This window comes from Equus przewalskii, chromosome 1 (genome assembly GCF_037783145.1).
Source record: "Equus przewalskii isolate Varuska chromosome 1, EquPr2, whole genome shotgun sequence".
Classification (NCBI taxonomy): Eukaryota; Metazoa; Chordata; class Mammalia; order Perissodactyla; family Equidae; genus Equus; species Equus przewalskii.
This window is the reverse complement of record NC_091831.1, coordinates 160,115,090-160,131,274: the sequence shown is the minus strand read 5'-3', so window position 1 is coordinate 160,131,274 and position 16,185 is coordinate 160,115,090. Positions and strand designations below refer to the sequence as shown.

The 16,185-nt window shown below is 44.3% G+C and overlaps 1 long non-coding RNA gene and 1 gene segment (V, D, J or C); one reads left to right on the top strand and one right to left on the bottom strand.

The window, feature by feature from the left end:
- Window positions 1–16,185, bottom strand: part of LOC103543748 (T cell receptor alpha chain MC.7.G5-like) — a 440,107-nt gene that overhangs the window by 56,239 nt on the left and 367,683 nt on the right.
- Window positions 1–16,185, top strand: part of LOC139077692 (uncharacterized) — a 101,034-nt gene that overhangs the window by 26,180 nt on the left and 58,669 nt on the right. The window lies entirely within an intron of this gene.

The following is a 16,185-nucleotide window of genomic DNA, read 5'->3' as shown; positions in this document are numbered from 1 at the left end:
TGAGTTTCCTGGCACTGCTAGTGGTTACACTGTGAGATGCTCCATAACAGAAACCTGCTGCTTGAGTTTCCATCTGCTCTCCACCCTCCACTCCTTACTCAGAGTTCTTACCATGACCTCTTCCCAGATGGGCAGCCTGAGTGAGCCCCCAGGGATCCATTTCCATTTCCAAACTCTCAGTATTAACCCCTATGAGGGCAGCAGGGCCCTGGCCAGATCCTTACTTGGCTGACACTACCTGCCTGTGGCCCTCTTTGGCCTCGACTGATCATGGGATGCTGTCTAGTTGACCAAGGACGATGAATTGTCAAGTTCAACTCCACAGGCATTGGGAATTGAACTCTTTGTCCTTTCTCTTTCTGGGCTTTATGTTAATGGAAATTTCCTGTCAGACTTGATGAGTGATGGGGCTCGGAATTCAAATGATTAATAACTGTTCTAATTTAAGGTCAGGCAGAGAAGAGGGCATGAAGACAGAAAAGGAGAAACAACCACACTTCTCTCTACACAGCCTTTTCCAACATTTCTATGAAAGTAATTTTCATTGCCAAGGTTCTGCTAACAAAGTGGCTGCACGTGTTCATGCCTGAGGGGTATCCTTTGTTTGCTGGAGCTCAGAATTCCCAATAATGGCCTTGTAGCCAAATGCAGTTAGAAAAGCACCCAGGAGTCCTCCAAAGCACAAACTGTATCACCTCCTTCATCTACACAGCTCAAAACCTCCTATGTGCTTAGGATGACGCCAACGATGGCGGTGGCACCAGAGGCTCATTAGCAGGGTTTAGAAACGTCCCCATGGAGACTGCATTTAGATGCCCATCTCCCAGGCAGAAACACTTACGGGGCTGGATGGTGAGCTGGGTGCCTTTCCCAAAGGTGAGTTTGTTAGTACTTCCTCCTGTATTCACACCGTGGGCCAACCCTTTACATAAATCTCTCTGCCAGAGACCCATGCCCTGAACCTCTGAGAACCTCTCCAGCTACTCTGAAGCCCACAAACACCAGGGAGAGCTTATAGCCCTGGCTGGTGCTACTGGTCACTTCTTCTCCTCCCTTGTTGCTGTTGTGAAAGTTCAGAACACACATAACCGAGGTAACTGGCCTGGAGATGAGGACTGACTGGGGATGCCATCACACAGCTACCAACTACCTCACTGTTGACTTCTTCATGAGAGTGGACATGACCACAAAAGTCTCACCATGTAGGAGAGGATGGGTAGGGTGGAGGCCCTTAGTCACAAATATTTAAAGGGCACGAAAAGATGCTACGGTTTGTCAATCTGGAATCTTAGATTCCAGGATGACTCAAATGTCAGGTAGAACGAATAATAGGAAAAGACATAAAGATCTCAATTTCCAAACCTCTAGTTATAAAATAAAGAAGTCATGGGGTGTAATGTACAGCAGGGCAACTATAGTTAATAATACTGTATTGCATATTTAAAAGTTTTTAAGAGTAAATCATAAAAATTCTCAACAAAAGAAACATTTTGCAACTGCATATATGATGGATGTTAGCTAGACTTACTGAGCCGTCATTTCCCAATATATACAAATATCAAATCATTATGTTGTGCGCCTGAAACTGATATAATGTTATATGTCAATTACACCTCAATTAAAAAAAAATCTCACATTTCTCTCATACTTACTGGGCCTAACTGATAAACGAGTCCCAGTCCCAAAAGTCAGCTTGTCTCCGCTGCCACTCTTCTCACTATTGTCAGCAGCTTTACAGAAACAGGGCAGACACCTGTCACAAGTGTCACCTCGCCAGCCTGCCTGCCCAGGCTTTCTCCTGACACTGATCCAGAAATCCCCTATGAGCCAAGCAGTGTACATCTTTTCTCACACCTCCCTCAGTCACAGTCTCAGGATCAATTTCTAAATTCCAAAACAGACTAAGGTTACCATTTTGCAAGTCTAGACACCCAAACAGCAAGCAGTGTGGTCCACAGAGAGGCTGACATCTTTTCAAAAATTTAAATTCTTTTTTAAAGCTTTGGTCACACTAGTTAGCTGGTGTGATTACCTCTCTCAAAGGCAGCATATGGAAACTCTTAAGTGAATCACGCTAATAAAGTGCTCGAGTTGCATCTGAAATTGCACTTTTTCTTTGTTTATAATCAAAGGCTTCTAAACCAGAAAGAGTCTATTCAATATGTCATGAAACTCAGGCTGGGATTGGGGTGGATGTGTTTTATACTCACAAGGCTTGACTCTCAGAATGGTTCCTGAGCCAAAGACTGGCTGGTTTCTGGAGTCACACAGCACCAAATTCCTTTACAAAAACAGCGCGTGGGCGTGGGTGTGTGTGGGGTGGGGTGGCAGCGAGCCAATTGGCCCTGGAAACAGAAGACTGTTCCATTTTGCATTTAGGACCTGCTGGTAATTGGCCAAGAAGCCAAAGACATTGGAATAATTGTGGAAACTTCTCAATGTGAGGTCAATTTTGTATAGAAATTGGCTTGTGTTTGCTCTTTGCTTCTTGGACTGGGATAAATGCTGCAACTCCTCTCTAGAGGGAACTCTCCAGAGGTTTGATGTATCTTTTCTCTCAGGACTTTTCTAGCCCTCTAACCAGAATTTTCTTTCATCTCATTAATCCTAACCATACCCCTTGTTCTAAACAATTCTACCCTGCTGTGATGTTCTCCAAATTCAAAATCCATAGCAACTACCAACCACTAAAAATTTCTAGAAGCATTGCTTGGAAACGAACTCATTAAGCTGGCTTCCACACAAAGTTTTCAAATATTTGGGGTTCTGAGTTGGTTTGGAGCCACTGACTGTCTCCTGCTGGTACAGCATTCTTACACTGAGTTACTCTTAGTGGCACAGGGGAGCCTGGCATTTTCCCCGGAAAAGGAACTGTAATACAGTTCCCTCAACACTTCCCGCTACTACGGCATCTGAGGCAGGAAGCTGACTGACCATCACCGGGTGCCCAGATCCTACAGCTCAGCTCTGCCACCGTCTTGCTTCGTAACCAGAGGACACTCTGAGCTCCCTGTCCCTGGATCCAGCGTGAGCAGAGCACCACTTTCCTATCCTATCCAGAGAGAGGAGAAGAAAAAGACTTTGATGTTTAAAGGTGCTTTATCCAGCCTAGCTGGAGGCGCTTTATCACGTAATTTGCGCTATAAAAGTCTGAGCCATCCAAATCCTCAATACACCCGCCTTTAATTTCTAACCCAGAAAAAAGAAAAGAAAAAAAGATTCCTCTCGGTGACGGGGTGGTTAAGGCAGTTGGGAAATGCAGACTTGGAAAGCTTCCATGCCTCTCGTTCTTGCTCTTTCAGGTGCTTTTCTTTCCATGTTGTGAGGTTGTCTTTGGTTACAAAGCGAATATTTTCAAATTTCCCACAGCTTTTAATTTCAGGTGCAAGAAATGTATTTGCCCCATGTTTTTTCACATTACCCTCTGTCTATATACTCAGTATATTTCTATATCTACCTATCCATTTATCTATCAATCATCTCTCTCTCTCTCTATCATCTATCTATGACATACTTGTTTTTAACAGTTAATTCTGTGCCTTGCCTAAACTGTAATTTACTAAATGCACATATGCTGCCATACTGATGAACTCCACTGAAAAAAACCCCTGAATTTTCCAAGTTTAAACTTTCCCCTTGATCAATGCTTAGTCTTCCCCTTGGTAAGCCTGCCCCACCCAGAACATCAGCTCTTAGCACCTTTCCAAATGCCACGGCCATCTGCAAAGAGAGATACACACTGGACTAATTTTGTAACATGATACTGCCTGGCATTCTGTCTGCCTGCCTCTCTGGGTCTCCTGGTTGACTTGTCTCTTTGATAGCCTATGTTTCTACCATTTCTTCCAGACACTTGCAGTACTCAAAGTTAAAATTTTCATACAAGATAAAAGCGAAGATGCAATCATTCTGTCTGAGTTCTCTCCACATGTCACATTAGCACATGACAGAATTTTGAATCATATTTTCTAGTTTTAAATTAAATATTCAAGACTAGAGTTCCCTGAGAAAACTCAGATATTTGGCTGACACCTATCTCTATCAGTTATGAAAAAGGACAGATGAAAATTCTCCTGTCTAAGCCTGCATGGTCTAGTATGACCTCCAGAATCTTACACAGGAGACCTGGAAATTAAAGAATAATGGATTTCCTGACCAAGGATGAAGCACTCACTGGGTGTAATAGCAAATCTAGTTCCCGTCGAGAAGGTTAATTTTTGGTTCCGTACTCAGACACACGGTGCTCTAAATCATGACAAAAATCATTGCTCCAAATTCTCCAAACTCTACTGCAAGACCCCCCACCCCCTAGTTCTCGTGAAGCCCCTGCTCACAATGCTTCTACAACATCAAAGCCACCAGTGGCCCTCTCCTATTTCCTGCTGGAACAACTGAGAGAAACTGAGATAAAAGACTATAATTAGGAGAAGTTTGACATGTGAAATCGGTTTTGATTTTTCTGCCAAATTTTACTTCAGAGAGAAGAACAGAAATCCTCTCTGTCTCTCCAGGTGCTCTCAAGGAATGGCTTGGGTCTCAACCCCTCTGGCATCTTTCTCGTCCTTTTATACTGTACCACATTTCCGTTTTCTCTGAAGTTGCCTCATCTCCCTTCTCTAGCCTTCTGATCCATTTTCTCTCTGTTGAGAGTTGTCCTTCCATTCTCTGCTCCTGTGGCCTGTGCCACCAAGGGCCAGACCTCCCCGCTCAGTGCAGATGTGAGCGGCAAGCTAGGGGACGGCCATGGCTGCAGACAATGCTGTCTGTCCCCCTCCCCCAGGGATTTTTGGGCAGAGACATAAAGACCTGTCATGGCATAAATCATTCTTGGGGTGGAGGGCAGGGGCGCTTTGCTATGTTCCAGATAAGTTACACCTGGAAACAGAGAAATAGAGTAGCAGACTTTTGGTGATTCTTTCTGGGGTTTAAAGGGTTGGCTCAAGACAGTGGTGGTGGAAAATCTTTTCGACTTACTTGGAATGACTGTCAAACGTGTTCCTCTCCCAAAATAGAAGTTCTGGTTACCAGTGTTCCACTGTGATAGGAAGCTCAACAAAAACCAGGCGGAACAGAGAGCCAGCGCTACACCTGGGGCCCACCCGACCCACCGACAGACAGGCAGACAGACTCTCTCTTTCCCGTGCAGGCGCAGGAATAGGGCATTAGTGGGAAGGAGGTTCAGGGCTTAGAGCAGCTGCAACCATGGTCACAGCTGTGACCGGCTGGAGGGCTGGAGGGAAGGAGTCCTCCTGAGAGGGGATTAAAGGGAAAGCTAATGTGCATCTCGTGCTGCTCGCTGTCTAATTAAAGGTATAGGCCCATTTGTTTTATGCGTGGGCATTTAAAACATTCTTTTTCTTTTAAGATTTAATTTCTCTCCTGATGATCATATGATTCTGAAGTGCATTTTAATTAAGTCTCTTTATTACATCTTTTGATTCTGGGAAGGATTTTATTTCTTTGTGAAATTTCTCGAACAATTCATTTTCTCTGGATTTACCCAGTGTGAGGCTCTGATCACCCCACTCCTTTCCAACCTGCCTCATTTCCCTACATCCCATTAAGCAGTGTCCATTGTCCATTGCCCCATCCCACCTTGTCCCCTCAGGTGCAGGGGGAGAACACAGGTTCGTGACTTGTTTTTCAAATTGCCACTTTCAAGTCTCAAGTTCCCTGTGCTACCTTTTAAGGACTAAACCTACATTTGTCATTCTTTGACCTTTTTTTCTGACCAGAGTTAAACTATCTTGATTCCAGCTTTGTGTCCTCAACCACCATGCCACCTGCACAGCCATTTAAGCCCCATACATGTGACTATAACTCCACCAAACTCCACAGGCAAAGTCACGGGCAGACTTACTTGGAATAACTGATAAGCTGGTCCCCTGCCCAAACGTCAGCTTGTTGTTGGCGGTTATCGCACAGTCATCCAACCCTTTGCAATAACTGACAGGTGGCGCTTAGAGATCTTAGGCCACAGTCTTTTTCTCTGTCACTTCAAGAGGCATCTCAGGGATTTGTGAGTGTGGAACCACAGTTGGGCCAGATTCTGTAGGGGACGTTGGAAGCTTGCTAGGAATGCGTGCTTCTCCACCTTGTTGTCACTATAATTTCTGACATGCTGCAGGTTTTTAAAAGCATCGCTGAGCTCCCTTCTTTCCTCCTCCCTCCTCTGTTATTCTCTTGTCCACACAACATCCCAATCTGTATCTCATTTCTGTCTTCAAGCCCAGCTTGGTGACACCAGGTCCTCTGGCACCATTGATCCGCCTTCTCTGAGACAGCATATGTTCGCAGGCACGCCATGATTAAAGGACCGGAAATGCCAGGCTTTCAGAAGCTGAGATCTGGGCTCCTTGCTCCTTATCGCTGGTCAATATGTTGTTCTCATTTGTCTGGCTAATGAAGAGCTGACCTTTCTAAGTGGATGCATTTTGCTGAAATCACAACTGCCAGAGAGCTAACAGCAAAAGCAGAGCTCTGAAGGCAGTTTTGGCCTTTCAGACCCCTCTGGCATATTTCAGTCAAAAGGATCCCAGACTCAAATGTCAATCTCTCAGCTTTGGCTCCCACATTACTGGACTTGAGGGAGCTCAACAAAAACTGGGCAATTTTGGTCCAACCTTCCCCCTGCTCATTAGAACCAGGTTTTCTTTGGAGGCATCTTGCACATTCAAGATACTAACAGCCTAACATTCAGCCTTATAGCAGCACTGGCACATTCTATCTTCACAACCCCCTGGTGTGAATTGATGCTGCCACTCAGTGGAGCAGGTACAGAAAGCGAGGTCAGATGACCTCCGCACACCCAGAACGGGGACTATCTGCCTGATGGCCTCTGCCTGCACAAAAATACGTGGACTGGACTCTCATCCCTTTGGCATGGGAGGACACTGCCCTCAATGAAGAGCCTAGGAAACAGTGCTCTGCAATAACAGTTGGAGTTATGACACCCTTCTCTCTGATGCTCAGCTCCCCATCTCAGTGTTATCAAGCTGCAGTGGAAGACATATTCCTACTTATTTATTTTTCCCCCTCCTGTCTCTCAGTCCTTTTATTTCTCATTTCTGAGCACACAAGGGGCTCCAGACTCTCCTTGATCCATTTCCATTTGACTCCATTAGAATCTCTGCAAGAAAGAGCCAAAAGGCCTAAAATGCAAAAATGCATGGGGACACTGTGGTTTGGGTCTCTCCAGCCTGCTTCAGGATTAGCCACCTCCCCTTTCCAAATATCGGCTTCTCAGAGCTGTCACGCTTCTCCCTGCAGCAGGAGCTTTACAACGACTGACAGAAGGAACTTTATGAATCTTAAAAAAAAACAGCCTGAGTTTCTCTCTCTTCCCGGCGGGGAGCAGCAACAAACTCACCAAAGGCAAATCTTTCTATCCGCTCTAATTATCAGCCAGGATGCAAGTTACCACGAGGAGAAAGGTATTAAGCCTGGAATCTGAAAGGCTTTGGAATTGATTGTAATCCCTTGCCTGGTGGTTTCAGCGATAGGAATGGACACAGTGGATGCGTAGTTCTTTCCATCCTTTTTTCCGTCTCTCTTTTTGCAGTTTTGCATCTAGAGAAGCAGTAGGAGACATGCAGGGAACATAGAGGGATTTGAAATAAGACCTCAGATTCCCATTCAGTTTTCATTTTTTCCCTCTCTGCTTTCATTTAAAACCCATTCTGAATGATTGCCACATACCTATTCAAGCTCTGCTCTCAGTTATCCCTCTCCACTGTGGCTGATACCAGCGGAAATGGACTCAGCTGCACCAAGAAGAATTCAAGACTGATGTTAGGAAGAACTTTCTGACAGGGAATGTACTGTTAGAAGGGGTTATTCACGGGAGTCACTTGGAAAGGGTGACCCCATGCCCCAAAGTTGGGCATCATCTCTTGAGAAGGCCCTGAAAGCAGCAAAGATTCATTTCTGTCTTTCCAGGGTCAAGGTCAGCAGAGGGCTAGACCTAATGGCTCAGGTTCCAAAAGAGAATTCATTAATATTGAGATTAAAGAAGAGAAAGGACCTTGGAGGCCACTAGTTAACCACAAGCAAGATCTGGTGTCCAGGCAACATACATTTCTCTCAAAGCTGATACCAGGGGTGAAATTCCAGAATTTCCGGTATGCTGCTGGGTCCTGTTACACTTACTTGGATAGACAGTCAAGATGGTTCCTTGTCCAAATGTCAGCTTTCCATAGCTGCTACCAGTGTTAGCACTGTAATGGAGACCTTTACAAAAACCCCGGGGAGACTGCTGAGGCTCACAGACACCTTCCTCTTTATTCTGGGGAGAAGAAACTCACGCAAAGGGGCCTGAATCTGTGAAGCTGAGTTTCTTCCCACCAAAGGTCAGAGGACCATTTCCACATCTGGTCCTGGGACACTGGCTTGCTGCCTCCTCCCGAGGGCCTGCCTCCCATCTTTCTCCATTTCTTTTGGTTTCCATCCTGAGGCTTACTGATTTCTCCTGTTCAGCATCTCTCTTTCTAAAGGTCTCATTTCCATTTTATAGCATCATTTTCAGGACAATTTCTCTGATCAGTTTTCAAGACATGTCCTCCCCTCCCTTCGAGGTGTCACACATTTCTGATGACAATGAATTGATTACAAGGAGACGGGAGGAGAGCATTCAGCTTTTTAGAGGCTGACTAGAATTAGATGAGGTTTAGTCTCTAGCTTCATGAAACATTCACTCTGAGCTTCCCTTCATGACCCAGCATAAGAAATGAAAATGATGGGCACATTTAATTGCGGCTTTCTTCACATACATGGCTTTTCTGTCAGTCTTGAACCTGGTGGAATGTTAGTAGGATCTCACAGAGAGTTTACACCAGGGCTTTGTTATGGTGATTAACTATCCTGGGCATTGTTCTGGGTTTAGCAAGAAAAACCTTTGTCCTGGGAAACCCCTCAATCCCAAGCAGACTGGGACAGCTGATCACCCCAGAGTCTCACTCGGGATGTCCTGGTCTCGCAGAGCAGCGCAACAGTCGTAGTGGCAGAGCTAACTGAGTCCCTGCTGGAGGCAGGCTTTTGCATATTTACTTGGAATTGCTGTAAATTTCATCCTTTGACCAAACATAGCTTCCACTGCTGACAGTCACAACCACAGGAAGCTGGGGGATTTCCTTGGCTTTGTCTGGTGGAGACCATGAAAGGTGTAAGGAGCAAGATTCAGGCGGTCTCCTTATTTGGCACAATGGCGATCAAACTCTATCTCCGAAGAAGATAAAAAACACGTATTTTAGCACTTCAACTGTTTTCACTGAATTTGTGCTAGTCTGTCTAGTCATCTCTTCAAGCAACCACTTATTAGCGAAGGGTCATAGCTTTAGCTGGCTCATCAACATGAAAAGGGTGAGAAAAAAAGGCTATTATTTAGCCATGATGTGTTCTTCTGCTGTAAAGACAGCAGTCAGGGATTCAAATGACCCTTCTCATCTCTTTCCTGTTTCACAGCATCATGGTTCAAAGAGCTCCCCATATCCTACTTCAGTCTCCATGGCATTAGGACATAAAATCAGATGCCTGCCCTCAGCTGAAGCCCTCAAATAGATGGCGCCAAAGTGTTGCTGTGGCAATAATCCCTGTGCTTTGCTGATTGAAGGAAAACAGAATTTAGTCATAGGTCTCTTGGACTTTAGCCTTGCCTTGTAGCCCCTGAAAATAAAGAATCCATTGAATGGAAAATCTGGCATACAATTACTGTCCAGAGCTGTGGAAGGATGCTTGCCCTGCACAGATATTTTCTTTGCATGGTTAGGCTGTCAAACTCCCTAGCCTCTTCAACACTATAAAGTATACGGGCTACAGCCCTCAGTCCCCTAAGAGGCCGACCACATGCTGAGAGGGGGTCCCAGCTTCTCCGTGCATTCTGGAAAACCCACCGAAGAGCCCTGTCCTAGTATATTTCCAGCGAGACATCAAAGATAAAATCTCCTGTCTGGTCCCTAGCTAGCCTCAGCTGTCCACCCTCTGAAAAGTGACATCCTTGAGTCTCCCAGGATGTTCATATGAATCCCATCAAAGCTTTAATTAACTATGGCCTCAGAGGCAACTGGATGCATGGGATTTAACAATATCATGTATTATTCATTGTTTCTGTTCTTGCAGTCACGTGCTGGTTCTGTCCCTGCTGAGCAAGGCACGTGTGTGCATGACAACCTCATGGCTAACCACACTGCATGTTCTTCAGACAGGGCCTATCCCAGAACATTCTGAGCTGTCTGTTACCAGGGCTGCATTAACTCCTTCAACACTGCATGCATTGTGTCCCTTAATCATTTACACCCCGCCCCCCCCCCCCCAGTCAATCTTTTCAAGAGCTTTCACTGGGCTGTGTTTCGCAATACCCTTCTCCCAGCGCTGCATCCTCTCCTAATCACAGAAAGCAGATTTGAATAAAGGAAACTCAACAACCAGGATACTAAGCTTATGTCAAAAGGAGTCTGGGGCCCTTCAACAGGTTTTTCCCATTTCCACTTCACCCAAATTTTATAACAAGTCAGTCTTCCCAGCATTAGTTTATAAGCACCACTCTCGGAAGCCCACAGCTTTTCACTTTTATATACAGCATTTTAAAACTTTTCCAAGTACTCACACACACATTGTTACCATTGTGGAAGGGTGGGTGTAGACTTGAAGGAGAGAATGTACTGCTCTGTTCTCATGACTCAGAGGACACGTGAATTTTTCCCCCTCTCCTCAGCTGAACTAAGCGAAGTGGCAGCTCAATCAATGAATTTGGTAACCGAGGAAAAAGGGGGGTTAAACCCACTGCCTGAGTTAACCAGTCCCACCCACGGAGACCTCAGTTACTGGACTGGGAACAGTTCCTTTAAGAGAGAGAAAGTCGAGGTAGAAGAAGGCAGGAAATCTAACTGTAGAATTTCCAGCATTCGTTAATGAAATTTCAGGGTCCCATTATTTCAGGAGATAAATTTAGGGGAGTTTTAGTATCTCCATCAGGAAGATTTATATTTGGTCTCCTGAATTTGCATAGTCACAATATGCCAACTTCCTCTCTATCTTTTTGGCAAACATTTCCTGGCTTTAGCTGAATCCCTCAGGATCCTGTATTCAATTTTTCTCCCTGTACCAATAATCTCGTTGAAGATGGATGATAGGAATGTTTTTGGCTGAAGGTAATTTAGCCTTTGTACAACGGACTTCTAATCTCTCTGATGGGGACCACATCCTCCGAGCACAAGCATTAGATTTGGAAACTAACCTGAGATGTTTTCGGGGGACAAGTTAATTTAAATCAGAAGAAGGAAGTGTTTTGAATCCATCCCCCACTCCCCTCAGGCCCTCAAACTTACTTGCATTCACAGTTAAGAGAGTTCCTTTTCCAAATGTCGGTTTGTAGCTGCTTCCTGCGCTATTCTCACAGTCAGGGGAGGCTTTACAAAAACACGACCAGGAGCCGCTCTTTGCAGAAGGGCCCTGGGGGTCAATATGGTCTTGATCCCACAACCCTGTACTAAACTACAGGTTATTTGATTACAAGCCCAGAAGGCAGCTGCTGCAGGTGGGAGCTGGGCTTCCACAGGGCGATGGAGCCCTGATAAATAAATGTTATTCATTTAAAATTTTTTTTATTGTTTTTCTTCTTTTTATGTCTATGATGCTGCCTTAGTTTTGGTAATCCATTTCTTTTTCTTCTTCCCTCCTCGTCTACCCCTGGCTGGCACTCACATAAGTTTCGACTCTATTGTACTTCAGGGCTGCTTCTCTGCATTTTATTGAAATTGCTTACATCAACTCACTAGATTCTGGTTTACAGGAAAATGATTGCAGAAGGAGAGGACAGGGAGGGAGTTTTTACAGGGACATGTTCAAAAGTAGAAGTTGGAGGGCTTTTTGGTCTTTCCCGGTCTGCTTCCCTCTGATGGACTAGGCAAAACCAGTACGTGCCCCTCCAGAGAGCTCATAGGACATGGCCCAGAAAGGAGAAGGCCCCATGTAGCTTCACCCTTTCATACTTACTGGGATTGACGGTCAGCCTGGTTCCTTGGCCAAACACCAGCTTCTGGCTGCCACCCCCTGAGTTACACCACAGCAAACCACTTTACACAAACTGCACTCAGGTCCTCTCTCTCGCCCCCTTGAGGAGGAAGCCTGATCTGCTCTCCTAGCACCCAAGCCTGCTGTGGACAACGGCCTGAATCTCCCAAGCCAGAGGGGTTTAGGACAGTGTCTCTTTGGGGCCGCCTGTTTGCTCCTCGACTGACTCTTTTAGATGTATACCAGATTTTCAATCTCTTTGCCAGTCAAATATTAAACATCTTTATTTCCACTTCACAGAATTTTAACTTTTTTTTTGTGGCTTTTTTTTTAAGATTTTATTTTTTCCCCAAAGCCCCCGGGTACATAGCTGTATATTCTTTGTTGTGGGTCCTTTTAGCTGTGGCATGTGGGACGCTGCCTCAGCGTGGTCTGATGAGCAGTGCCATGTCCGCGCCCAGGATTCGAACCAACGAGACACTGAGCCGCCTGCAGCGGAGCGCGTGGACTTAACCACTCGGCCACGGGGCCAGCCCCCAGAATTTTAACTTTTTAAAAAATTTCCTTTCTTTCAGCCTTTGTAGAGCTCTCCCTAAAAACAGATGGCTTTAAAGCATTTTTAAAGTCAGAATACACTAGGTCTCCTGAGGGAGGTTAAGCTGGCTTCCTCCTTAAAATTTCTCGTTTGCATCCTCGGGCTTCTTCTCAGGGGCCTAACCCATTGGGCTAAGATGGGAAAGGTTAGGGGGCAAGGCAGACAGTCCAGGGGCAATCCTGCCCTTTGAGACCTTGTCCCACACACTGACTTGGACTTATTTTGTGCTCACCTCCTTCCCCTCAACAAAGACATTATTGGCACTTGTCACCAACAGGGAGCCCTTCTCAGAATCAGTTCTAAAAGACCCCCACACATGTGCCCTTTAGTTTGAAAACAGACATGATTTCTTTCCTCTGCTCAGGGAAATTTGATTGAAAAACAATTTCCAATTTTGCAAAGTGAAGAGGGTTAGGAGAAAATCTCTTTGCCTCTGTTCTCCTCCCCTCTCCTCTTCAATAGTTTTAAACTATTTATAGAAACAGCCCCTTTAGGGTTAGAGAAATGTGGCATGTTTCTAATCTCTTCATCTTTTTTCTTGCTATCTATTTATTGCAGTCGTATATTTACAATCTAAATTTACATTTCATTTCCTTTGCAGAAGCTACTAATGTACTTTTCTATTACTTCCAGAACACTGTGTGCAATGATAAACTCTATTGAAATAAACCAATTTACAAAGAGTTTTTAGGGCTAGAGGTTGACATTTCTTTCTTCCCAAGATGGGTCTGGGGTGAACGAGTTATTATTATTCTTCAGGCAAGCCCAAGCTAGGGGCAGTCCAGCCAACTGAGCACCGAGGCTTGCCAAGCTGACACGCTAATGTCTAAATAACTATCTACTGAGCATTGCTCCTTGGGATTAATTTGGATTTTCTTTTTAATCTAGTTCCCAAATGTCATCTTCCCATCTTTTTAGCTCTTAGAATCTGTCAGGCAAAGCTTAAGGTAAATCTCAGGGATGTTTTTTGAATTTCAACCAGTATTTCATCTCTGTACACATCACGAAAAAAGTGCCAAAAGAAAGATGAAATATAACACTTTTGGGAGAAAATTTATAACATTTCTCTGGGAGAGATGAGAATTACAAATAAAAATGGAATTGCGTGTGCTTTTTCTAATGATCATTTCTAATATCTGGATGACTCTAAATGTCCAGCCCAATTTGGAAACATAGCATCTGACCCACCTCCTCTTTGGACTATAGTTAGCAACTGGACACACAAGTCAGCATGGAAATGCTTTTTTATCTCATGCTGTTTTAGGCATAAGGGTCGTTAGGAAGATCATTGGAGCTAGCATAATACTCACCAGGACATCTTGATTCTAGCCTTTCTAATGTGGATAATAATTTGACCATGAAAATAGAAGTTTTACTGTGAAAAACCCATTGGGAGTTGGTATCTGTTAGGAATTGTAAGCAAAAGTTAAACCCCAAACAATTGTCTGGAATGAGCTTCTGTTGTAGTAAAAAGAGACTTCCTCATGGAGCAAAAATTCAGCTACATTCAAGTTAGTTGAAATTGTTTTGAGAATGGTGGGCAGCACTCAGAATATGCCTCTGGGTATTACAAAATGGAGAGAAGGACCGTTATTGCACTTGGATTAGGGAATCCTTCTCTCACACTTCCCAGCTTAGTTGCCGTTTTTCGCTGAGGGGCACTGAAATGAGTGGGTATCAAAAGGGGCTTCTCTAATGCAGAGCTCAGCCAAGGCAAGGATGAAAATGTCCCAATTAGAAACGCAGCGCTTAATGGCGCCCTAGGGCGTGTTTTCAGAAGTTCATGGTCTTACTGTTTGGAATATCTGCTTTCAATCTTACCCTTTCCCTAAATATCAGCTTGAATCAATGTCAGCATCAGAAAATCTTACAGGGCTTTACTCAACTAGCTTGGCTTCAAGATTTTGAGAGATTAGACAATTCTTCTCCCAATTGTACCAATATGGAGGCTTAGGAAGACAAGGTAGGTGATATGAGAGTGGTCGTTCGGTTGTTTATGTCAGTAGGCTGCATCTCACTGTCTCCTTTTGGATCAGGTTGCATTATGTACCTCCTGCCTTGGCTATGGACTTTAGTCTAATTTGTTTTTCTTTTTCTCCCTTTCTTTTTAAATGCTTTCTGCCTCTACACCCTAAAACTTCAATTTCGATTCCATTTGTCACGCACACGCATCTCCACCAATAACAAAAACAAGCTTAACATTTCCAAGAGCTTAAAGGTGTTGAAGAAGCAGTCCTAAAGGGGCTCCCTCAGAGGCTGCCCTCATTATCATTTTCACCAGAAAGACCCAAGGCACCAAGCCTTCAAAGATGCTAATAACTGGGGTAATTCAGTGATCTCTCACTGAATTTCTAAGAGTAATGGATTATGTTTAGAAACAAGTAATCTTTAAAACATACCTGGTCGAACACTCAGAGTCGTTCCTTTTCCAAATGTCACTTTATTACCAGTTCCTATATCACACAATGACACGAGACTCTACAAAAACTCACCTGCCCAAACTCCCCTAGCTATCTACTTAAATGTTTACTTGTTATTCCCGATAAAACCAGCTCTTTATAATGAGGGTCTGGTGGTAGAGTTTATGGACCACCTGGGGGCCTTCGTTTTTTTTCTCCTTGCACTACTGTCACTTCACTGGAAATGTGCTGACATTCTCTCACAGCACGTCTGCTTTGATAAAACAGGAGTAGGAATTGCCTCCTCTATCTTACGGAGGAAGAAAATAGAGGCTCAGAGAGTTAATTGATTTTGATTTTCTCTTAGTTCCATGGAAAATTCCACCAATTATATTACGAAATTAAGCTTTCTAACAATCTGACTCCTTAGTCCAATGCTCCACTAGCACTGCCTTCTCAACTATTAGATAAAATAGCGTGTGAGAGTGAACGGCAGTGTCCCTTGTGAGGTGGGTACACACCAGCGGTTGTTTGAATTGGAATCCATCAACGGGGCTGCTGTGGTTTGGACCCGGGTTATAGAACAGAATGGACAATTTAGGAATCAGGGTTCCAGAGAGAAAATTAAAAGCATTAGTTATTCAGACTTACTTGGGTTAACTGTCAGTTTTGTTCCTTTTCCAAAGAAGAGTCTTTCAGATCCGCCTGAGTTACACCGCCACAGACTGCTTTACAAATACCGCCAAGACCCTTCCACTAGGAGCCAGGGCTCTTCACTCCCCCAGGGGAAGCACAGAGGTAGAAACACAATGCTGTGCGATTATACAACTGTATGATTGTTCCAGAAAAGGGAGAGGAACTATGGAAAAAATTTAATCAATCTTTACCTAATAGCCGGTTAGAATGTTGCCATTAATTAATTAGTTAATTACTTAACTAGCTCGTGGGCAGTTGTAGTTAATTTGAAACGGCTTAGGCTTGGGGTCAGACAGACTTGGCTTTGAAACCCAGGGCAAGTTCATTAACGTTCTGTGCCTCAGTTTCCCCACCTGTAAAGTAGGAGAATGCTGACTGCTTGGTGATGCTGTTGTAAGAATTAGGATATGTAAGTGGCTTGCAGTGGTCCTGTTGATCAATCCTTGCTTTCATTGCCGACAGCACACTTCTATAGGGATTCTTTTTAAC